This window comes from Panthera onca, chromosome D4, assembly GCF_046562875.1.
Source record: "Panthera onca isolate mPanOnc1 chromosome D4, mPanOnc1 haplotype 2, whole genome shotgun sequence".
Lineage (NCBI taxonomy): Eukaryota > Metazoa > Chordata > Mammalia > Carnivora > Felidae > Panthera > Panthera onca.
Window position 1 is genome coordinate 63,714,084 of NC_138351.1, and position 26,190 is coordinate 63,740,273.

The following is a 26,190-nucleotide window of genomic DNA, read 5'->3' on the forward strand; positions in this document are numbered from 1 at the left end:
CCCCAAGGTGATCATCCTTTGGGAGGTCAGTGACAAAATGATCCAGGGAGACTACCTCTCTAAAGAACTTTCCTATGAAGTGCCAATAAAAAGTGGCATTGTGACATCACACTTTTTATGTTTAAGATAGTATAGCATCAGCCCATCTTGGAAGCAATGGCACTTAGCATAGTTCCTGATTCATAGTAGGCTGGCAGTGAATGTGAATTCCCCTTTCCTTCCCCCTTACTTGTCAGAATTTGCTGACTTCATGTGGTATGCTCAAACTTTTCAGATAGTCTGGAGCTAGGGAGTTTGTAAGGCACAGGGTCTCATTTAAAGAGCTCATAGCATCTTGGCATCCTGGGAGGAGGGCCAGACAACCCATGTTCTAACCATGCAGCCCTAGGAAATGGGTCCCTTACTGAACCAAACCCAAGCATATTGAGCGCCAATCTCAAAATCCCAATAAGAGATATCAGAACAGATAAAAACGTGACAATTTGTTTTCAGTTGACTGTAGGAGGTGAAAGAGAAGGAGTATCAAAGATAGCATTTTTGTTTGACCTTTGGGTGGGTGGTGGCAGAAGAATGGGGAGAGAGGTTAGCTCAGAAAAGTGAAAGGCGTAATGCCGCATTGTGGAAATTGATTTTGGGGTGGCACTGGAACATCCTGGAAAGCACATAGTACAGATCCCAGGGTGTAGTGATTTCACAGTAAATGCCAACTATTGTTTTTATTTTTTATTATTTATTTTATTTTATTTTATTTTATTTTATTTTATTTGAGAGTGAGAGAGCATGAGTGGGGGAGAGGGGCAGAGGGAGAGAGAGAGAGAATTTCAGGCATGCTCCATCCTCAGCGCGGAGCCCAATGCGAGGATCGATCCCACAACCCTGGGATCCTGGCCCGAGCCGAAATCAAGAGTCAGATGTGCAACCAACAGAGTCACCCTGGCCTCCCAGCTATTATTTTTATTAAGGGAGGATGGAGAGAGCAGGAGATCATAGAGCCAGAGTAAGTCTCCGCATTTAGCAAAATTTAGGGATGCGGGAGAGCAACAAGTACCATAGACAGTTCTGTAGCTTGTCCAAAGTTACCAAGCTAGTAAGTGGCAGAATCGGGTCTAATTTTTTTCTTTTGAAAGAGAGAGAGAGAGGGCACAAGTGAGTGAGGGGGGGAGAGAGAGAGAGAGGGAGAGAGAGAGGGAAGTGGGGCTCATCTGAAGCAGGGCTCGTGTTTTACCCAAAATGGGGTTCATGTTCACCTGAAGCAGGGCTCGAGCTCACCCGACGTAGGACTCAAACTCACAAACTGTGAGATCATGACCTGAGCCAAAGTCAGATGCTTTACGACTGAGCCACCCAGGTGCCCTAAATTTTAATAATCCTACAAAGTGTCTCTCCTCATCAAGTATGTAAATTACCAGGATGATTTTAAGTGCAGAGACGTTGAAAAGATTGAAAGTAGGGAACTGAAAAAAGACGGTGAAAAGGGGTTCACTGTGACCATTAGGAAAACAGTGTTAGTACAGCAGTGTGTTCAGAAGCCCTATTTCTGGGCTTGAGTGGGGAACGGGAGGTAAGAAGATCCAGGCAAGGTGAACCTATCAGTCATTTATGAAGTCTGGTGGGGGAAGAATTATGGGGCCAAAGGGAGAAGGAGCAGTGAACCTCAAATGCAGTTTTTATCGAGGGGGAGCTGGCGAGGGGAGCTGGTGTCCAATGAGAACAAAAGGTGTGGGAAATGAGAGCAAGAGAGGAGAGAAGGAAGGACGCCTCTTTCTAAGAACATAAGAGGATGGATTTGAGGAAGGATGTAGAATGTGCTCTCCTTCCCCATAACTAAATGACTGAGGTGCTTGCTACAGCCCAGAGAATCCAGATCCTTGAGTGTCGTACTCTAAGGGTGTCACTTGGCCGCACAGGATGATGAACTTGTTTAGGTAGCAAGGTGGCTGAGAGTACAGACTTGGGAGTCAGACAGGCTGTTTTGAATTTTCGCTCAGCCCCTCAACTGTGTGACTTTGGGCACATAGTTTACTTCTTGGTGCTTCAAATTACGCTTGTCTGTAAGGTGTCTATAACCATCTTGACCCATCACATAGAATTGCGGGAATTAGTTAATATTTGTAAAGCCAGGCATAGAGTAAGTGCTCAACATATAGTAGGTATTGTGTGTGACTACAGTGAGGTTACAAACATAAAGCTTTGACGTTATTAGTGATGGTATGCTTTGGCGCTCATTAAAAAAAAATTATTTGGGTTGGGTTATAAAGTAGTTGGCTCTAATCCTGTCTTCCTAAGTGCCGGAATTAAATCAGCAGACACAAATTTGGCAACAACAGAGCAGCTCCACCTGTCATAAGCCTACGTGGAGTAGCTGCGTGCTGGGGGTGTCTGCCCAGCACATTTGCCTACTTGCCTCGTTCTCGTGCCTGTCTGGGAAGGATGAAAGTTTGTTTGCCTCAGGCTGATCCCAGCCTTCTTCAGGCTCACAGGCATCACACAACAGCGACGTAGCTGTTTAGCAAATTGTTTGCAAGGAAGTGACTACGTATATTAATTATAGCACCTCTTTGGTACTGAGGGTGTAAACTCTAAATATCTCACATGTGAGATTTCCAATAATCCTTGGGAATTAAAAGCCTCCCTTCTTTATGGAAAAGTTCGTGGTGTGTTCTAAAACAGCATCCCAGTGGAAATGGAAGCCCTGCCATCTAGCTAATTTGCAGCAGAGCAGTGCCTGGAACCCGGGTCTGACCATAACCCAGCACTCTTTGCATTACACTCTCCATTATATTCTTACACTGTCCTATACTGGCTTGTACTTTCATTACTGCTCTGTAATCAAAGACTGGTTTTTGTTTGTTTCATCCACCCCATTTATACTAAATACCACCCATACTACACTTATGGTTCTCCAGCCAAATTTTTCTTTGTTACCTTCAGGTCTTTGGCCATGTTGTTCTCCTTTTCTGCAACTCCATCCTTGCCTTCCCTGCCTAACTCCTTTAGTCCTTTAGGACAGAATCTCTTCCTAGGGAAGGTGGTCCTTGGCCTTTTAGCACTAGGGTTGGCTTCCCTTTCCATGTGTTTCTGTAGCCCTTAACTTTGTATTTTCATCACCTAACATAGGACTTGTAACATAGTAATTGCTCAGTAAACATTTTGGATTGGATGGCTGGCGCAGTGAATGAATCTTGTCCTTGTGAGTCATTGCTGATGCTCCAATAATGAAGCTTCATGTTATAGAAAACCATAGAATTTGCAAGTTCACAGCGTTGCTGAAAGGTTTCTTTTTTTTTTTTTTTTAATTTTTTTTTCAACGTTTTTAATTTATTTTTGGGACAGAGAGAGACAGAGCATGAACGGGGGAGGGGCAGAGAGAGAGGGAAACACAGAATCGGAAACAGTCACCAGGCTCCGAGCCATCAGCCCAGAGCCTGACGCGAGGCTCGAACTCACTGACCGCGAGATCGTGACCTGGCTGAAGTCGGACGCTTAACCGACTGCGCCACCCAGGCGCCCCTGAAAGGTTTCTAATCAGACTTCCAAGTGAAACAAGATGAGGAAACTGAGAACCAGAGAGGTTCAGTGACTCATCTGAGGCCATGTAGCTAAGCAATGTGAGGACTGGGACCAGAACGCCAGTTACTGATTTCAGATACAGGGCCTACCCAAGGCCTGGATTAGGGTGAGCTGAGGGGGACAGGGTTATGCAAGTGCATGGTCTATTCCTGTCTTTGTTTAAAATGTTGATGTTTTGTTCGTCATGGAATTTTTTTGCATATATTGCAATTAAAAATTTTTATTAGTGTTTATTTTTTAGAGAGAGACAGACTGCAAGTGTGGGGGAGGGAAGAGAGAGAGGGAAACACAGAATCCGAAGCAGGCTCCAGACTCTGAGATGTCAGCACAGATCCTGACGTGGGGCTCAAACTCATGAACCATGAGATCATGACCTGAGCCAAAGTTGGACGCTCAACCGACTGAGCCACCCAGGCACCCCATATTTTTTTTTTAAATTGCATTAAAATATTGTTTATCTTGGTTACTGAATTTTTTGACTCCCCTCTCAATTTTGTCCTCAATGCAAGTGCCCTACTGGCCTCACCCTGGTTTCAGCTCTGCCCTTCCACAAAGTAAGAGAGAGAATATTTCATAGCCTTCCAACACTAGTGTAAGAATGCAGTTACACTTTGTATGGCATGGGCCCTAATTGAAAATATCAAAGGAAACACCACTCAACATGGTGGTGGGAGCTGTTAATAAACATTTTATGGCCTGGCTGATCTGCTAATTAGTAAGCATTACATTCACAGTATAAAGCTCGGCCAAAAGGAAAAAATGAAGTTTGAATAAAGCTCTATCTACCTATCATCTGTCTATCTCAGGGCTAAGGACAATGTAAAGATTATCTTCATTTATAAGTTTATGTTGTTGTTAATATATGTCTATATTTTTGAATTTTTCAAAGACTGAAGATAGAAAAAAGAAAATTATTCTACCCATTAGCTTGGCTGGTTTTGGCTTATGGTACTGCTGGCCTGTTTTGAAGATTTGAGGTCAGAAGGTCAAAAACAAAAAAACAAAGCAAAAAAACCCCTTGGCCATTTCTGCCAAAAAATTGGGAAAGGAAGGAAAAGAACTATTAATAGAGATGAGAAAAAGAATTAAAGGGAGGAAATTTTGAGGAGATATCTACTAAGTACCATGCAAGGCACTACCATGGAGTATAGAAGAGGATTTACATATATTATTTCATTAGTTTCTTCATGCAGGACTAGATATTAGTATCTCATGTGACAGCTGAGCAAAGGCCAGTTAGCTTTCCTAAGCTTTCAAAGCGATAGCTGGATCCAAACATAGGTCTGAGTTCAAGGCCTGTGCTCATTCACTTCATCCTGATTCTCAAAGACTTGGGGTGAGAGATCACCCCACCCCCTTCCGCCATCATCAGGGCCTCGGGGCGCAGGCCTTCGGCAGCTTGTCTGGATTCACTGGATAGAAGTCAGCAGTCAGCCCCTCCCTGCGTTATTTCCTCCGTCTATGGTACATTTATCTTTTTCCATTCATCAATAGCAACAGAAAGCAGAGATGCATATGCACAGGAAATAAATTCCCCTCTTTGTGTGAATGTCATAAATTTTTACATGACGTGAAAACACATATTTCATATTGCCTCCATTATGTCAGAAGGGGCTTTTTCTTTGGGCATTATGGCATCAAGTGTTCTAGAAATGCTCACAGACACAGACTGAAGAAAAGGCGATCATAATTACTGGAGCAAATCCGTCACAATGAGGGGTAATGTATTTGCACAGCTGATGGTCAAGGGTTTCTGGGGTGCTCTTTTTATTGATGTTTCTGATGAATAGCATGGAGCAGTGACCCCCACTCCCAACGTTTTAAATTCAATGAAATCCATACTCAAGTGGAATCGGATATAATTAACAAGAAATGAAATCTGGTCGAGAGTAATGCTGTTCAGCTCAGAGCTCTACAAGCTGAGCATGCTTTATCGTTATTCCCATCTTCCAGCCTTTGCTGGCTATTGCTTCCAGGCAAACCCACACACTAAAATGCTCTAATAATCAGCCCACAGCCTTCTCTCCTGGGGGTCACAGGAACTGAAAGAAAAAAAAAAAGTAAGACCTTTTCATTCACACTTGTGTTAACTGGAAAAAAACATTCTGTGTGTGTGTGTGTGTGTGTGTGTGTGTGTGTGTGTGTGTGTGTTTTCCTGCAGTGTGAAAAGCAAGGCAGCATCTCTAGGTTTGAGAAAATCTTTTGGGTTTAGTTTTTAACATAGGCTGACATGTAAAATGTGACACAAGCGGTTCCTGGCCAGATTAGTTTGGAACAATTAGAGTATTTTAGCAATCTAAAACGTAAACAATTATATATGTACTATAATGTTATACAAAATGCAGATGTAATGAAGTGCATGGCATGGAAAGTAAAAATCAGTCTTATTTCTACTCCAATCTCTTTTCCAGAAAAACACTGTCAATTGTTTAGTGTATGAGCCCCCAACATTTTTGGTCCATTAACATTTACATATGTTGTTCTTTTTTTCTCATTTTTTTAAAGGTGAGATTATACTTTACATACTATTTTGCCATTTAATTTTAGTTATGATTCTAAACAAAAGCAAATTTTAGGTTAGTAAGCATCTGGTAAATAGTACTGTTGTGCGAGAAGGATGAGTGCCACTTTCCATCCTAAAATAGAGCTCCTCTGACATAGCCTAGGGTTCTTTGGCCATTTGTCTGCATGTATATTTTGTAGATACAGTCAGTGAGCAGATATTTTCTTAGCTCCTTCTAGGAGCCACCTACTCTACCATGAGCTTTTCTTCTATCTAGCAAGAGATAAAATAATGAGGTGACTTAATTTGAACTTAATGAATGGCAACAGCTGTAAATTCTCCTTGATTCACACAATTGCTGGAAGGGATAGTCTACTCCAATTGTCTTATTTTTATTTTTAGATGAGAAAAGGGTCTGTTGAGGTTCACCGACTTCTCCAGGGTCCCACAGCGATTGGAGAGGCTGTCATGACAGGCTGGTTTCTAGCCTAGAAAGGCAGTGCTGCTTCCATTATACCTGACTGCAAAACAACCCTCACATCTGGAAGAGGGAACAAGGGAACTCACTTCATAAACACTAGCTTGAGCAATGAATCCCTAGCAAATTGTGCCTCATGCTTTATGTAAATATTCTCACCTACAAGCTGCTGCTGAGACTGTATCCCTATCCTCACTCCCCTCTGCCCATGTAACCACTGCTCAAGCTCTACCTTCTCCTCCCTGGCCTGATATTCTCCCACTTTACTAACACTTTGAAGTTAGGCAACATCTGACCCTAACATTGAGGTGAGATGGTACCATGTTCCTAGGGAGGGTATTCTTCTATAAACATTTTAGCAGAGATTAATTTTTCAGTTTCATTTCTTGCCATCTTGAACCTTAATGAATGAGTTCCAAAATAAGTAAATTTTACCTGCCAACTTTAATCAAGGCAGGAACTCTTCCTTATAGTAAGTGATGATTTTTTCTTCATAATGGGAGCATCAGTAAAACTCTGATTCTTAAATACTCCAATTATTTTTCATTGCTATGGAGGCAGGCTCCTATGGTGGGCCAATAGCTTGGGCTGTGCAGACAGAGGGAGCTGGGTTCCAGTCCCAGCTCTGCCATTCACTGGCATTGTGATGTCAGGCCCCTCCCTTTGTCCTTCAAAGACTCAGGTCTCTCCTCTGGGAGATGGGGGCAATAAAAGCACCTTGCTGCCCTGGAAGAGATTTTGTAAGGAATAAATAAATTACTTGCCACTAACAAAGAGTTTAGAACATAATAAGGGCTAAGGACATTGTAGCTACTATTATTCATTATTTATTACACATACATGATTGAATAGTCCTCAGAACCACCTGGATATCAAGCTTTAAAATCCTGGGTTGTCCCATTTTCTTCCACAACACTTTAACCTCCGTTTGTTTGTTTGTTTGTTTGTTTGTTTGTTAATTAAGACTTAAACCAAGAAGCTAAAAATATACATCATTAGATAACCCCTAAACTTTGTCAGGTCTTCATCAGAATATCACCTTCAGTCACTCCTGACCCAAGAACCATGGAATTCAGAAGCATAGCAAGGGGTGGGAAAATAGAAGGGTTTGATCAATACATCAAAGCTCTGCTTTAAAGAATAAATCTCAGCCCTCATTCTCTGCATCTTTCTACTTTGATAGAAATGCTTGGGAATTGATGAAAATGTATGCCTTTCTCAAACACGAAGATAACATTATTAAACACTACTGGTTAAATACATACTATAAGTCTCATTTTCCTTTGTTTACTGCTAGGTTACCTAGATGTAGACATGTATATAGAATCCCAGTCACTCACTCAGTGCTGGGGTCTCCCCTTTCATACCACATGACAAGAAGCTACCTGGCCTCTCCCTTTCAGCATTCCTTCTCCTTGAGAGTGACCATAATGGATGTACTCAAGATTAAGGCTGATTGGATCTGAGTCTGTGTTGGTCAGGATTCAGAGAGCTGGTGCAGAGAAGGTAACCTTGATGTGCATTAAAAAACTCAAACATACTTTTACCTCAGGATTTTGTACTTGCTGTTAGCTCAGTCTAGAGTGCCTGATTTGCAAAAATCTACATCTCTCACCCTTACCACTTTATACATCATGTCTTCATCATGTAGGACCTCCCTGGTCCATCTTTAAGTCTTTAGTCTGCTTTGTGATCTTCCTCCTTTTACTAAAATGTAAGCAAGATGATAGAATCTATATGTCTTTTCCCTTTTTACATCCCCAAGGCCTAGAAGAGTACCTGTCACACTCTATAACTTTAATTGAAATTTATTGAATAAATGAGTTAATTAAAATGTAAAGAATAATTGGCATCTTGAGAGTGGATCTAGGAAACCTGTGGAAATCACTAAATCCAAAAGGCAGAAGATGAGACAAAAAAATCTAAAAATGTGAGATAGCTCCAGAGATCTGCTGGGCAGATCTGGGAATGCATGTTGGTAACAAGATCCGAGGTGGGGTGGTGGTGGTCACTGAGGATTGCTCTAATTGAGGTAGAGGTGTCTCAGTTAAGTGACTCTCAGACACATGGGGTGCTGGTGGGTAGGACACATACCAGCAAACTTACTTCTGCAGAAGAGTCCATTTTACAGTGCACAACTTGAAACTTTAAAACATTCTTCCAGATTGAGCCACATTTGGCCTCTTCTCTAGCTATATGGGGCCAGATGGCCAGATTTAGGGGCGCAACTCATGAAAAAGATAAAATTAAATAGTGAGCAAAGAAGCCAAATTTCACTTTATAAAGACTTATTTATATAGTGCTCCAATGAAATGAGCAAATTAGTCACAGATTCACAGATTAAGAACCCATAAGGAAAATACCTTTGGAAAACCTAAAACACTTCTTTTATGTATCACCCACTATGGGAGAAATGTATATTTATATAGGAAATCTAGCTATCATGGGATCTTTAAATATGAGGTTACACCTGGTTACTAGATTTGGCTCAGGGTAAAATGTTGACAGGTGTTCTGTGTGGTTTGTTGTATTTGTGTGATCAGGGATACAGTGACCAAGGCAGCTCTGTGAAGGACTGGACTGCCCTGAAGTTGTCCCAGAGTTTCTCCTGGAGAAGCTGTTCAAGGTGTGGCAGCGTTGCCTGAACACATGAACCCAGGTCTTGATTCCTGTGAATTTCCTTGGAGATCCATGATTACATTTTTTTTTTTTTGTGGTCTTTTGCTTTAAGTGTAAGTTTTCACTCCCTTGAACACCAACTACATAGAAGCTTACCAAAACTAATCAAAGGGAAATGTAAAATTTTTGGAGTTGAGCTATGTTAAAAGAGAGTATGCTATTCTATAGCAAAAATACTCCTTTTTATAAGAGATCAGTCTTTGTAAGAGTCATACGGAAAATCCAATTTGGAAGCAAAAGATGAAAAAACTAAGCTTTATCTTTATACATGGAGAAAATAGAATTTATAGGAAAAGAACTGAAAGAAGAGGAATCTAAACATTCCGAACGAGGTGAATTGATTGCCTGGTGTTACAAGATGGGTAAAGTCACTAGAGAATAAGTCAGAATTTATCAGGTCACTAGTGCCTTTTCTAGTAAGGCATCTGGCAGATAGAATGCCCCATAGTCTTTCACCAAAGGGTGACTCTTCATCAAAGAGGGACTCTTTCTCCTCTCCTCCTCCCAGCTCTCACTTTTGCTATAAATTCTTGTTCTTCTACCTTTTCCTCAAATTCAAGATTCTTTGTTGCTAGTGGATTCAAGGGAACAATTCATGAAATTAGGGTTTCTTTTTTCTCTTGTTCCTCCAGAAAGTCTGTAGGGGCCATCCCAAGGATACTTTACATCAAGATTTTTTCCTGGCTTTTTAGTAGCAAAGAGAAATCTCTACCCACCAAGACTTTCCCTCATTTTCCCCTTCCAGGTGCTAGATCCCCCCAACTTTTTCCTAAAACGAATGGTAATTCCCTTTATGGTAGGTTCAGCTTCCAAGTAAACTTGCTTTTGAACATATAGAACCACAGAAAGAAACTTGACAACTTTTCTTTTTCTTCAAAAGTAATTTTGATTTATTTCTTGATTTGAGTTTAGGAAATGGCTATAACTTAAGTGATCGAAAGGAAATTCTATTGAATTATAATTGCCTGGGTGATATTTTATTATTTATTTTTTTTTCTGGGTGATATTTTATAAATGAACATGATTTAAATATTGTTAAAATGTGAATTAAAAAGAAAATGGTTCCATTATTATAGGAGATGAAACACAGCATTCACCTTAACAATTGTTCCATATGGACTTCACCCAGCATAGTTTCTTGTCTGACATTTCCCAGTCTTCAGCCTCTTTTCTACAGAGCTACCTGTTCCTTGCATTTGTCTTCATCTATGCTCTTGCCCATTTTAGACAGCTCTTGCTGCTAATCTTTAATGCATGTCTCCCACCCTCTCCCCCAGACAACTTCACAGCCCATACCCATCCCAGTCCCTGAAAGAGAACATAAAGATTATTTGTAAATAGTGGAATATACTGGGAAGTATGAGATTTCAATCAAAAGATCTGAGTTTGGGGTGCTTGGGTGGCTCAGTCAGTTGAGTATCCGACTCTTGATTTTGGCTCTTGACTTGTGTCATGATCACATGGTTGTGGGCTCTGAGCTGAGTGTGGAGCCTGCTTAAGACTCTCTCTCTTTCTCTCTCTCTCTCTCTCTCTCTCTCTTTTCCCTCTCTCTCCTTCTCCCTCTCCCTCTGCCCCTCCCTAAACATGTGCACTCATGCTCTCTCTCTCTAAAAAAAAAAAAAAAAAATCTGAGTTTGAGCCTTGATACATCTCTCACTCACTATGTGACCTGAGAGTTTTCTCAACCTCTCTAGATTTCATTGCTTCATTTATAAAATGAAGACAAGGGTAACTCATAAAGAATTGTTTGGGGATAATATATGAGAGGGTAAACTAAAATTCTGCAAAAGTGCTCATTTACTAATACACTGTTAACTAATTCAGCACCATCATTTTATAGAGAATGAAGGAAGAAAATGTAACTCTTCCAGGAATGCAGGACTCAATTTTTTACTGTTCATTTGGCATTTGAAAACCAAAGCATGTAGTGTGAATCAGATGGAAACATACGTGCTGGATGAGGATATAAATCACCCTAGGCCAGATGTGTTTCTCTTTAATATGACTTGGAAGTGTTCTGTGGTAAACAGAGTATATGTTTGGCATTATACAGGGGATCATTTATTACTTACCTAGAGCTTTTAAGTTTTTTGCTTACTATGTTCCTGTTTTAATATGAAGTGTGTCCGGGATTACTTAAAAGGGGTGAGAAGATTTTCAGCCTTGTTTTTAAAACTCTAAGTGACAGGTCACCTGGGTGGCTTGGTTGGTTAAGCAGCCAACTCTTGATTTCGACTCAAGTCATGATCTCACAGTTTGTGAGATGGAGCCCTGCATCAGCACAGAGCCTGCTTGGGACAGCGAGGAGCCTGCTTGGGACTCTCTCTCTCTCTCTCTCTCTCTCTCTCTCTCTCTCTGCCACTCCCCAACTCATGAACACACACACACTCTCTCTCCGTCAAATAAATAAACTTAAAAAAATAAAACTGTAGGTGAGTGGAGAAGGGGGCTGCTTGCAGAAGAGGAAAATGGAGAGGACAAAGGGAGGAGGGAAGGAAGGAGGGACCTGAGCTGATCCAGAAGGGGTCAGCTATTTCAGATGAACCTAAAATAGAAGCAGAAGCCTTCCCACATAGGGCTGTGAGGTCTGAAGGCATTAAACTCAATAACAAATAAGGGTCTCATGCCCTTTACCTCTGCAGAGTTGGAGAAACCAAAACTCTTTTGATGAAAATCACTGGGAAAATTCAACTGGATGAATAGGCAAGACCTGGACAGATGGATTGAGGTTTTAATGACAAGCTAAAGTTGAAACTAGACACATCCTTTTCTTTGATTATTAGAATATTTGAGTATGCGGTAAATATTTGTTAAATGGATGAATAAATAGAAGAGTGGATAAGTAAGTGAACCCAAAGAGTCATGGATGAATGGGATTACCCTGAACTTTTGATGTCTAATGGAACAACTTGGTTGGGCAATGGGTAGGGAGAGGGTGAGCTAAAAATGTTCTGGGTTAGAATTTCCAAATGATTGCTCTTAAGAAGCTTATTTTAGCAAGGGTCAGATAAGATGCTTGACCTAAAGCTGTGTACATGGTAAGCAATTATGCCACCTGAGGTTTGAAGAGTTTATGATATCCTTGACCTGCCCCGGAGACAGTATAGAATAATGAGATAAGTGTGGGCTCTAGAGTCCAACAGATGATTTTCAGTTCTGCTTTACTGGCTTTGACATAGGCAATATATTTAACCTGTCCGGCCTTCAATTTCCTTATCTAATAATGGACTAATAACACATACCTCATATGATTATTGTAAGGAGTATTTAAGCTGTGTGTAAATTTCCCAGCATGCTGCTCATTCCCAATAAATGTCAATTGATTTCTCCTTTCCTTACTCTTGTACAAAATATCAGCAACACCCTTCAGATATAGGCATGTTAAAAATAAAGAAATTTAGAAATTCGTATCAACTAACCAACACTGGTTTTCTCCTGCAGTGGAGAATATACATATACATTCTTAGGCATGTTTGTGTTTTTAAGTGCGGTACAATGAGGGCCTGTTGAACACAAATCTCACTGTATCAGTTGCTCCATATGGACTTCCCCAAGATAGTTTTTGTTGTGACATTTTCCCAGGCTCCTGCCCCTTTTCTCTGAGCTACCTTTCCCTTGCATTTCTTTTTATTTTCTCTCTTGCCCATTTTAGACAGATCTTGCTGCCAATTCCTAATGAATGACTCCCACCCCCTCCCTTAGACAGCTTTGAAATCCATACTCCCACCCAGGGCAACAGGAGAATTACCAAGTTTCACATTTTTCTTTTCCATCATCTGCCCTGATTCAACATGTCTCTCATTCTTACCAATGCCAATAAAATCCCCCTTTTCCTCTTTTAACTTTTCCTCAACCATTAGTTCCTTTAGTTCATTCTTTGTGTTACTTATCTTGCAATTATCTTAATGTGTTTATCTTGGTTATGTGTCCATGTTAGCAAACAGTCTTTAAAGTGAAGCTTATTGAAATCCAGCCTTGTGTAGTCACACTGGTCTTTCTAGATAACTTACCTTTCCTTTCCCAGCAGAGTCATTGATCATTTTGTTGTTGTTGTTGTTGTTGTTGTTGTTTTTCAGCCATATTTTTACTCTTGAGACTCTCCTTCTCTCATATACATACATCTCATCCTTTTAACCATTTCTACAGCTCTAGATTGGGGGGTTTTGTTCCTTTATTCTCTGGAGTCCTTGAAATACTCCTCCTGGCTGGCTATCATGAACTCTCATGTTCCTGTTTTAAGGATGTTTCCCTCATTCCACATAATTGTTGATGAGAATAGGTTACAGCATAGTAGTCTACCTAATGACCCCATCCACTCTGAGAAGTGAAATCACAAAAACAATATTAAGCGTGTATCTGAGCACTGGGTCAATCATGTTGTCTTTTAGCCAGTAGGTGAATATTTGTCTTTTATCCCTGCTCTTCCTCACCATTCCGTAGTTTGTATCAGTAACACACCATTCCTTTCCTTCATCAGCCCAAGAAATCTCCACTACATTGACTTTGGTTTCTCTTTCCTTTCATTTTTAACCCCCACTGTAGATTGTAACCAGCTTGAATTTATCTTCAGGTCTGAACCATGTGATTTCCTCATCATTAGTATTTGTGCTTGAAAAATACATGTTTATAATGGTCATGCTGTAGGTAATTTCTTCCTCCAAGTACATCTGTGACTATGGTTTATTTTGAACAGTATCCCATCTTTGAGCAGCCCTTCCATTTCTTTTACTTCTGGCCCATTTTGATTATTGTCATGTGTTTCTTTTTTTTGGAGGGGGCTGCTGATTTTGTCTAAGATATTACTAATATTTTAAGGAAGTGAATCTTTATCGCTGATAGAGGCGTTTTAGCCTAGGTAAATCTTGTGATTTTCCTCAAATTGTACCATATTGGTAGGTGGGCACCCAGCCTGTTCCATAGAAGAGGCTCAATTAATTTTTGCCAGTTGACTGACTGAGTGAATCATCTGCTCCTTTATCCCATTTGCCATGCTCAAGAGCCATTTGGCCCCACTTCATTCCTTTTTTTTCTCTGTGTCTTGAGAACTATGTCAGGAGAAATGTGTCAGAGAAACAGGTCCATAAATAGATCATTACTTACAGGGAGAAATTCCAAATAGCCTTGTTCTGTGTCCAAGAAAACATCAGGGCTCCTGAAAAGCAAAGTGAAAAATCACAACTGAGCTTACCATTTCATTGGGAAGACAAAAGACACAGACATAAGACGGCGTGATACTTGATCTAGTGAATGTTTGAGGTAAGATGCACTAGGCCTTCCCTGACCTAATTGAAAACCACAGAGATCCTAGAGCCCTTAGTGTAAACTTCATACTGAGTCTCATATATTCTTACAAAGTCTGAGAGAAGAACACAAGTCTTTGGGATGAAAGACTGTCCTGGAGAAATGGGGCTCACAATGAGTCAGTGAATGAACTAGACATCCCTTTTCAGAAAAAGGTTTATTTTTCTTAAGGTAAAGTATGAAATTGATGTGATGCTGTCTCACTTGAGGGAGATTCTTAGAAGCATTGATTTTATAATAGGAAACATGCACATCTCCTAATGCATTTGCATTGAATGCTCATACTTCAATAGCCACAAATCCTCAGAGGCCAGGAAAGATTTTGGTTCAGAGCTATTGTCTAAAGAGTGGTTATTCACTAATATATGGATGATGAAGACTTGAAAGATAGGAAAATACTAGCAGTATATGTGACATATAGTGGGTTAATAAAAATACTATCAAAGAACACTACAAAATGATAAGAAATAGACAATAATAAAATGAGCGAAGAGTACAAATAAGAAACTCCTAAAAGGTAAAATGCAAATGGCCAGTAACTATATTAAGGGAAATTCAAATTCACTAATAGAGAAAAGCAACTAAAAGCTCAAAATACTATTTTGCAGCCATCGGATTGGTAAAAAAAATGTAAATATTGTTTTTATTCGGTGGCGGCAGGTGTGTGTATATGTACATATATGTACGTATATCTGAAAATAGACACTTTGTACACTGCTGATGGCTATGTGAATTACTACAATGGTTTCATCACTTAATTGGCAAATATTTCCAAAACTGAAAATGGACATATCTTTTCATTCAGTGCTCTGCCTTTGGGGAAGATATCCTGAGGAAATAAGGGCATGGGTTTTTAAGGATATATATATATATATCCAATAATGCAGCATTTGGTAGTTCAAACATGGAAAAAATATCTGAATAGCTTATCGACAGGATACTGAATAAATTATGGAATACTAAATAAATTGTAATATTGTGCCATTTTGAAAAACTTGGCTTTATGTTTACTTACCTGGATGTCCATTCTTCTTTGGGAAGTAGAAAAGAAAATTAGTAATAGTAGTGAAAATATGTATATTGCTTACCATGTGTCAGGTATTATTCTAAGTTGCATATATTACTTCATTCAAATATCACAGTAGCAATTTACAATTGAGAAAATAAAGCAGAGAGAGGCCAAATGACTTCTAAGGCCACATAAATGCTTAGTGGTAGAACTAAGATTTAAACCCTGTGGGTTGGCTCCAAAGTTGACATTCTTTTTTTTTTTTTTTTTAAGTTTTTATTCAAGTAATCTCTAAACCCAATGTGGGGCTCCAACTCATGACCCCGAAATCAAGCATCATGTGCTCTTTCAACTGAGCCAGCCAGATGCTCTGATACTCTTTTTCTTCTTTTTCATGAATATGCCATTTTAATTTTATTGAGTGGAAATAGTTATTACATTTTAATGAAAAAAAAAAACTCAGTAATAACATAGATTTGGACATTTTGTCTGCTAAATGCATTAATCAGTTTTGGATTCCCAAACAAATTATTTATTAGGTATTTATACAGACATAAAACTAAGAATACCAAACTCTTTAATCAATATTATAATAAAAATTGTTTTTAAAACTTCATAGTTAGAACTTAAGAAAATAGACAATGAATTCAACTCATCTCGAATGTTTTTTGTTAGACGTAATTTACCTTTGTAAACTTACATTTGTTAGTAAAATGACTAAATGGTGTAGCAGAAACAAATAATCTAAATGCCAGAAATAAATAAGAAATTTGCATACATATAAGATACTCTTTCTGAGGTATGTGTGTCCAGAATTGTAGAAGTGCCTCTTTATAGGTGAGATAAGAACTACAGTGCTACATAAATCTATCAATACTCTGACAAAGAAATGTGAAATGTGAAATCACAGCCTTAGGTTATAATGTAGAATGCAAATCATGAAAATAAATATCGTAGGTAGGGAAAGAGTCTTGAGTGTCACATTCCATTCTGCTTTTTACACTTCCACTTTCTTAGGTCTTCTCCACTCTTCTTGGTGAGGTTTTTTTCTATTTGTTTTCTTCTAAAAACAAGTCAAAACCTAACCCATTTTTCTTTCCCTCCCACCTTCTTCCTTCCATCCTTCCCTCCTTCCCTCTCTCCCTCCCTCCTGTCTGTTGAGATGTTTCTCATTTACAATCAATCTGCTGAATGGACTGACATTTGTATCTCCACGAAAATTACAGTTTGGGGGTAAACATAATTTTATATAATAAGCAGAGTGCAATGTGTTAGTTAAATAATACATTGCCCAAACAATAGAGTGAATGCTTAATGAATGGAGTTTTTATATAATGCTAAATACTACTGTGTCATTTAATTAATGAATAGAAATAATTACTATATTTGTAGCTTTAAAATATAAATTATATGGCTCCCTATATGTTTAAATTTCCTGACCGCAGTATAGGCTTTCTTATTCTTCTTTTTCCTTTCACTCTTCATTTGTGCTCCTGACTTTATTAAAAATCCATTATTTGTGGTGATCCAGGCAAAAGTTGCCTTCCTTCACCTCACTTGTAATTTGTAGCCAATATTTGATGAAAGAACTCCCTTAGCTTGGTCTTCAATTTCTTTGGGTCTGTCTCTTCTCATTGTGGACGCTGGAAATCCAAGATCAAGGTTCACCAACAGTTTTGGTGTATGGTGAGGACACTTCCTGGTCCATAGACGATCAGTTTCTCCCTGTGTCCTCACATTGTGGAAGGGCCAAAGTTGGGACTCTCATGACCACACTGTACTTTTTCTTAAGTGATGGGTATTATAAAATCCATTTTTGTATTAAAGCCCAAAATAATTATATGTATATGTACATATGTACATATCTATGTGCATGTATGATAAAAATGGATGCTTCTAATAAGAGACTTATTTAAAAAAATTTTTTTAATGTTTATATTTGAAGGAGAGAGAGACAGAGTGTGAGTGGGGGAGGGGCAGAGAGAGAGGGAGACACAGAATCAGAAGCAGGCTCTGGGCTCTGAGCTGTCAGCACAGAGCCCGATGCGGGACTCGAACCCACGAACTGTGAGATCATGACCTGAGCCGAATTTGGACACTCAACCAACTGAGCCACCCAGGCGCCCCAAGAGACTTAGTTTAAAAAACAAAATAGTGAGATTAGTTTTCCTTTAAGTTTATCATACTCAAACAACCAAAAACAAGAGCCTCCTTAAAAATTCCAGGAGATTCTACAATCTCTGATTCTGTGATCTCTAGATTGATTTGAATCCTCATCAATGTGTTTTTTTTGGCAAAAGACCATGTACTGAGAGAATTTGCTGCCTAGTCTGAGACATAGAGGGGAGTCACAGAGCAGGTTGTGAATGTCATGAAGTTATGAATGTAAAAGACAGAAAAACAATGAAAACTAAGTGTATTTGAGCTCTCTGAGTAGGGCTTGGGTCTCATATTTTATATCCTGATATATATGAGGAAGATATCTCAAATGAATAGGTGCTTTGTTGTCTATGTTGTTACTGGAAGAACCAAGTGTGAAGGAATAGCATCTGAGATGGGGTTACTGTAAGAATACTATTGTGGAGTAGGATAGAAGAAGGATCCCAGAAGAGGTAGGATCCCAGAGGATGATGAGAGAGTACTCAGTAGGTCTTGTCTCTCTATTGATAGTACCAAGTCAATAAAAAAACATAGTATTTATAAGTCACAATTGGCCCGAGTTGATGCCTATTAATGGCAGTTTTGGTTGATCTTAGACAAACTAGAACTATTCTGTTTTAGTATCTAAAGAGAAGCCATATTTAAATGGATTGGCTCCAAATGGTAGTTAAGGAATTGTGCTACGAGCATACTGCCTGTGTTCAAATCCTGCTTTACTACTTATTAGCTGGGTGAACTTGGGCATAATATTTAAATTTTTTTTACTTCAGTTTCCTAATCTGCAAAATATAGATATGAATAATACCCACTTCTGGGGTGCCTGGGTGACTTAGTTGGCTAAGCATCCAACTCTTGATTTAGGTTCAGGTCATGATCTCACAGTTTGTGAGATCAAGCCCCATGTCAGGCCCTGTGCTGGCAGTGCAGAGCCTACTTGGCATTGTCTCTCTCTGTCTCTCTGTCTCTCTCCCACCCCCCCCCCCCCCGGCCTCTCTTTGTCTCTAAACAAACAAACAAACAAACAAACAATTAATTAAAATAATAGGGGCACCTGGGTGGCTCAGTCAGTTGAGCGTCTGACTTCAGCTCAGGGTATTATCTCATACTCATGGGTTTGAGCCCTGCATTGGGCTGTGTGCTGACAGCTCAGAACCTGGAGCCTGCTTTGGATTCTGTGTCTCCCTCTCTCTCTGCCCCTCCTTTGCTCATACTCTGTTCCTCTTGCTCTCTCAAAAATAAATACACATTTTAAAAAATTAAAGAAAATAAATCTATTTCTTAAGTTTACAGTGAGGACTAAATGACATAATCCATGTAAAATATGTACCATAGTGTATATGACATAATAAGCATATAATAAATGGTGCTTGCTATTATTATAAAAGCTATACCTTGAATATGACAGTAAATATGGTCTTGACCAGTGCTTCTCAAATGGTGGTGATTTTGTCTTCCAGGAGACATTTGGCAAGGTCTGTAGACATTTTTGGCTAACTCAGTGTAGCAGAGAAGGGTGCTACTAGCTTCTAATGGGTAGAGACTAGAGCTCCTGCTAAATATCTTGCAATGCAGAAGATAATCTTGCACAACGAAGAATGATCTCAGCCCAGATGTCAGTACCTGCAAGGTTGAAAAACCATGATCTAGGGTGTTCAAGGTCTCAGATGATTCAGCTGGGGTGAAGTGAGTGGGTGGCTGTGGCTTCTCTCTACATTGTCTTTCTTCCTGTAGTAAGCTACCCTGGGCCTGTTCGCATGGTGGTTACCAATGGTAAGAGAAGGCAAACTCCAATGTGTAAATAATTTCCAGTCCTTTTCAGTCATGTTTTCTAATGTCCCATTGACCAAAGCAAGTACTATGGCCAAACACAGATTCAAGGGGTATAAAATTGGACTCAACTTTTTGATGGGAGGAGCTACAAATCACTGTAGCTTTTTTTTAATCTACCATACAAAGAGGAAACATATTTAAATGATTCAGTCTGGTAAGGTGCCCTCCAGGAAGACCATACCAATTTACTCACCCAACAGTTGCCTGTGTTTCATTATCTCACAAACACTTCTAAGTCAGTGTTAAAAATACATTAGCACTTAGAGTCTTTGATCACTCAGGTGAAAATAAAAGGGCAAACAGAAATAGAACAAAATAGAAACTCTACATTAATTCTTTTTTTTATGTTTCCACTCAGAAGAGCCCAGATTCACGTGTTAAAGAGCCTAATAGCATCTCAACTTAGATGCCACATAGTACTTAAACCAGAAGACATAAAAGGATTTTTCTCCCACAAACCTGCTTTTCCTACACTTTCCATTTTAGTTAATGACACCACCATAATCTAACCACTTGATTCAGAAACCTGGGTTCCTCTGGGAACCTCCCTCTTCCTCACGTAATTTTTTAGTCAGTCACCTAGGCTTCCATTACTTTACTTCCTAAATGTCTCTCATAGTGACTCCATGTTTCCCCATTCACATCACCATACAATCAATTAATACCTTTCTTGGATCATTATAATATCCTCTGTCCACTATCAATTCCCCCACCACCCCACACCTATCTAATATTTCCAGAATTATCTTTCCAAAATAAAAATCAGACCAAGTCAATTCCATGACAAAAAAAAAAAAAAAATCCTTTGAATCTTCATGTACTTTGTAGGATCTCCATGTCCTTGAGAGATTAAGTTCAAATGCCTTGGCAAAGCATTCACGTTCCTACTTTAGGAAAAATCATAACACTCTACCCATCTTATACAGTTGTTTAGATAAATAAATGAGATGCTCTGTGTATTTTGAATAGATGTGCATATGAATCAACAAATGAGTCAATGGATACAAAAGAAGTACAAAAGTATGTGGTTTGGAGTAAAGGATTTGTAGGGAATAGATAGATATAGCTTGAAGGGTAGTCTGGCACCAGATTATAAATGGCTTTATGTATGAGGCTACGAAGGAAGGGTTTTATTCTGTGAGAAGCCAGAAGCATATGATAGCCTGTGCTACTTTAAATAATCTCTAGAAAGGGAAATACAAATGCCATAGGATATTTCAATGTCAACAAATTATTAGTTTGAATATTCTTGTCCATGTTGAATCACAATTTCCTGATGAAGCTCAATCCTCCTGATAGCCTAACTTCTATAACTGACTTTCACCAAGTCTTCCAATTCACAAGATAATTTCCAAGAAGCTTCTTTCATGCATTCCTTTCTTTGGACACAACCTTTGACCTATATCAGAAAAGAGTCCCAACAACATTTCTGAAGTGTGTTGATGACACAGTCGATTGAAACAGAATCCAAAATGGCTGTGAAGTACTGGAGTCAAGGTGTAATGTTTCTATTAGGCTTTCCCACTTGTCTTCAGCTGTGCTTTGCACAAACCTAGAAGTTCTCTTTTATTTTATTTTAATTTTTTAAATGCTTATTTATTTATTTATTTATTTAGAGAGAGAGAGAGAGAGAGGAAGAGAGAGAATCACAAGCAGGCTCCAAACTCAGCACAGAGCCCAACACGGGTTTCAGTCTCACAACCACAAGATCATGACCCTGGCCAGAATCAAGAGTCAGACGCTCAACTGACTGAGCCACCCAGGCGCTCCTCCAGTAGCTCTCTTTTAGACAGGATTATTATCCAGTGCCTTGTGATCTCTGAGGTTATAGAAAATTGATTTCTTCTAGTGCCTTCTCCTGGTGCCAGTCACTGAAATCCTTGATCATCAATTGAGAGAACTGCAGACAAATAAACAAGCAAAAAATAAATTAATTAAAGGAGCCTTCTTTGTTTCCACTCTTTGACTTCTGCCACGCTGCAGACCTCTTCTGTGTGCATTTGCTGTGTCAGCCCAAAGTAAAGCAGACAGAATGGGAATTGAGGAAGGCCATTAGGAGCTGAACCAGCAGGAACCTGATAAGGAGGGCCCCTGGCCCTGCTGTGAGTGTGAAGGCAGGCATGGTCTGTGGCAGGAGTGGAACGGAGGCACTTTTTTCTGTGCTCCTTGGTAACAGCATGGCCATTTCATAAACAAAAGGCTCCATGTGGACTGCTTAACCTGAGCTCATCAGTTCGGTGTCTAGGACTGGGAGTCCCTTTTAGTTGGAACCAATGATTGGATAAAGAAGCTATCATTGGAATGTTTTTTTTTTTTTTTCACACTTTGAATAAGATCAAGTTCTGTGTCCCTTGAAGGGTCTGTGTTCTGTACAGGATCCTCTCTAACATTAATTTGTTTTTGAATTCTTATGCTAACAATGAAAAATATCTAAATATATTAGTCCTTCCTCTCCTGTGCTAATCCAGGAAGCATCCTTTTGATACCCATCTAATAAAGACAATCTCTAAAACCAAATAATAGATTTGAAATGTGTTATAAGTTCTTATTTCATTCAATATAGGGCTTACCTTTAGTTCACCAGTGGAGACAGTTGTATTTGTCTTTCTGAAAGCAATTTGGTAAGTGTTTCAAGTAAATAAAAGATCAGCTAATTAATTCCTTATAGAATTGGGTTAGATGCTCTCATTTCAAATGGCAGCTTTATGCTTACTCATTGTCTTGAATAACCTTAAATATTGTTGCTATCTTCCTGCTCTATTATTTATGTAATCACTAGCTCTTGGTGTTCAGCTTCAGGTCATATAAAAACACTTACAGATATTTTCAACATGCACACAGAGGCCCTTTATGTCATAATCCAATTTGATGGTTTTTTTTCCCCTGCATTACCTCATGTGGGAATTCTTGTTTAAACTTTATTGATCTGTCTGGTTTATTGTGCTGGACCATACAGTCCACATCACATGGGTATGATGGAGAGGTACAGTGAACAGACTTACACATTTTTGAGTCTTCTCTTGCCAGCGGACACAATTAATTTCATCTCTTTTGAGCTGTCAGTTTAAAGTCATTGTTTGCTTAGAATACATTTGCTTGGAAACATTTTTTGTTTACACTATATAAACTCCCAAAACTAACTATCTCCTCTATCTGTAGTTCATGCCAGTTATTAACACAAAAGCAATAATGACAACAGCTTTCATTTATTCAGTCTTTTTAAGTGTCAGATTCTATATAAGTGCTTTATATATATTATATCATGAATCCTTCAATATTCTAGAGAAGTTATTATCCATAGTCTTGAGGTGAGAAAAGAGAGGTCCAAAGAAGTTGAGTAACATGGTGAGTATATGTTAAACATCAGGATTCAAATCCATAGTTTTCTGAGTCTCAAATCTATGCTCTTAATTATTTTATTATACAAGCTCCAAAGGTAACCTGTTCCATCTTTCAGTTGTTAAAACATTTTATATTGAATGTCTTTGAAATGTCTCTTCCTATAGCTTTTATTCATTGCCTTATTTTGACAATTTTGTCTGTAAAGTGGCTTTCACTTCTCCATATGTGTTATTTTTTATAGGAGAAACATAGCTAATTCCTTCCGGAAGTATGTATTGGGCACATGAACCATAGGATTATATATTCCCATGAAAGTGTCATTCATTCCTCAGAACCACATATATAGAGACTGTTTCTTGATGTCTTTCCTTCATCCTGGTATTTCAATAACCCTGTCTTGGGTTTTTTTCTGTCCCCTGGTTCCTTTATCTGGTCACAAGTCTGTGTGATATTTGGACCAGGCTGCACCCACAAAATCCTCTCCTACTAAGACAAAGGTACCTTCAAGTTTCAGTCATTCCCAGGTCATCTGAAGATTCTGAGGTCATTTTATGGAGTCTGGACAACTCAGTGAAGGGGCAAGGGATCCAGTTTTATTTGAGAAATCAGGTCCCCTCACTGCCAAGTGGAGCCAAGACATTATATCTACCTACCCATATATGCATATATACCTGAACTGCCCAACCAAGATTAAATTAACATCAAGTCAGAATTTCAGTCCTTGGCCCTAAGGACTACTTAAGCATAACCCATGATAAAAAAAAAAAAAATCAACCTTTTGCATTCTGTGATAGATTCTTATATGTCTCTAGTCTCCTTTTGATTCTGAAGATTTCTAAGGCTGGTAAAATTGTATTTTGACAGATGCTTCAGGATCATTTAAGATCTCTTTTTAAAAAATTTTTTATGTTTTTCTTTTAATTTTTGATTTTTTTTATGTTTTATTTCTTTTTGAGAGGGAGAGAGAGAAAGACAGAGTGTGAGCTGGGGAGAGGCAGAGAGAGAGGGAGACACAGAACCTGAAGCAGGCTCCATGCTCTGAGCTGTCAGCACAGAGCCCGATGCGAGGCTCGGACCCACAGACGTGAGATCATGATCTGAGCTGAAGTCAGACATTAATTGACTGAGCCACCCAGGCATCCCTTTTATGTTTATTTTTAAGAGAGAGACAGAGAGACAGAGAGAGAGAGAGAGAGAGAGAAAGCGGGGAGGGGCAGAGAGAAAGGGAGACACAGAATCCGAAGCAGGCTCCAGGCTCTGAACTGTCATCTCAGAGCCCGATACAGGGCTCAAACCCATGAGCCCTGAGATCATGGCCTGAGCCGAAGTCGGATGCTTAACTGACCGATCAACCCAGGCATCCCTAAGAAGCTGTTTCCTCTTATCTGACATAAAATCCTAGGGGTAACTGAGCCCAGAAAGTAACAGAGGTCATCACTGTCTGTGACTTCTGCAGCTGGGTACTGAATCACACAACCAAGAGATGAATGATCACTCACGACTACATTAAGAGATCTTAAGTGATCCAGGGGTGCCTGGGTGGCTCAGTCAGTTAAGCATCTGACTTCGGCTCAGGTCATGATCTCAGGGCTTGTGGGTGTGAGCCCTGCATCGGGCTCTGTGCTGACAGCTCAGAGCCTGAAGCCTGCTTCCGATTCTGTGTCTCCCTCTCTCTCTGCCCCTACCGCGCTCACACTCTCTCTTGTGTGCTCTCTCTCAAAAATAAATACACATTAAAAATAAAAACGAGGAAAAAAAAGAACTATGAATATATTGTACATGATTAAATAAAGTATTAAATTTAAAAAAAAATGAAACCGCTTCTGGTAAATGTTACTAGATCACAGGCCTTTTTTGTGCTTAGTCTCTTGTGTCCAGGTTAATCCTGGACACAGTTTCTTCCTTTTCCTTTCTGGTGACTTTTCAGAGTGTTTAGAAAGAAATCTGAAAGTCCCAGATCTCAGGTGCTCCTTCTCCTTTGGGCCACACACACCCTTGCCCATTTAACTGAGGAAGTAAAGAAAGAGAAGAAACAGAATTTCCTCTCAGCTAGAATAAGAAAAAGAAGATGAAAGATTCCAGATATATTAAAAATGCTCTGTAGAGGGGTGCCTGGGTGGTTCAGTCAGTTGAGCAACTGACTCTTGATTTTGGCTCAGGGCACAATCTCACAGTTTATGAGATCAAGCCCCGCATTGGGCTCTGTGCTGAGTGAGAGTGCAGAGACTGCCTGGGATTCTCTCTCTGCCCCTCCCCTGCTCTTGTTCTCTCTCTCAAAATAAATAAACATGAAAACAATTTTTTTTTTAATTTTTTTTAACGTTTATTTATTTTTGAGACAGAGAGAGACAGAGCATGAACGGGGGAGGGTCAGAGAGAGAGAGGGAGACACAGAATCTGAAATAGGCTCCAGGTTCTGAGCTGTCAGCACAGAGCCCGATGCGGGGCTTGAACTCACGAACCGCGAGATCATGACCTGAGTCGAAGTTGGACGCTTAACCGACTGAGCCACCCAGGTGCCCCTGAAAACAATTTTTAAAAATGCTCAGTAGAGCAGTAATGAACTCCCCTATTACATTACAAAAGACTTTACCTCTCCAAAGTTATAACCCTCTCATCCATCTAACCAGAGTCCCCAGGCCCTGAAGGGACAGAAGGTAGAGGATACATCTTACTTTCTCAGCACCATTTTTGTTTTATATTTCACAAATGTCTTGTGATGGAGAGAGTTGGAGGGGAACCGGGAGTGCTTAACCAAGACCTTATCTTAATTCCCCAAGCAGAGACTGAGTGGAGGATGATGAAGAAAAGACAGGTTTAGAGATATAAGATCAAAGGGACTCACCTCTTGTCTTAGAACATGGCAAAGAGCTTGATTTCAGTATTTCTCCATGGGCTCTCAAGAATTGGTTCAGGCTTTGGGTGAAACTTTTGGGAAGTTCCCCTCAGCAAGGGTGACTGTGTGTTGACATCCAGCATAAGGGTGACCCTGGATACTTATGGACCACTAACCCTTGCGATTTACATTGGTTTCCTCCACCCTCACCAGTTCCATCAGTCTGATTGTTACAGAAGAGCTGGGCAAGGAGAGGAAGAACCTAACCATCACCATATGGTGACAAGAGCCCAAAGAGATGTTTGTGAGCACACTTGAGATACCTTGTGGGGACCCCCAGGCATACCCAAGTGAAATTCTGAGAGCGTTGGGAGGTATTTAAAAAGCAATTTGCTTGCAAGTCCTGCCTGATGGGGCGGGAACCAGTGAAATTTGATTTATTATACCTACGATGATCCCATCTGTTTGTGAAGCCCAGAGAA

General features: G+C 39.6%; 1 protein-coding gene and 1 long non-coding RNA gene across 5 annotated transcripts in view; one reads left to right on the forward strand and one right to left on the reverse strand.

Annotated features, from left to right (window-relative positions):
- The window catches only part of PLPPR1 (phospholipid phosphatase related 1), a 327,234-nt gene that overhangs the window by 49,110 nt on the left and 251,934 nt on the right, over window positions 1-26,190 (forward strand). The gene's annotated exons all lie outside the window — the stretch shown is intronic.
- On the reverse strand, window positions 5,321-7,257 carry LOC132663142 (uncharacterized). The gene is made up of 2 exons (XR_009602929.2): window positions 6,987-7,257; window positions 5,321-5,612 (listed from the first exon to the last, which is right to left on the reverse strand). It is a non-coding gene; the product is annotated as an uncharacterized LOC132663142 (long non-coding RNA).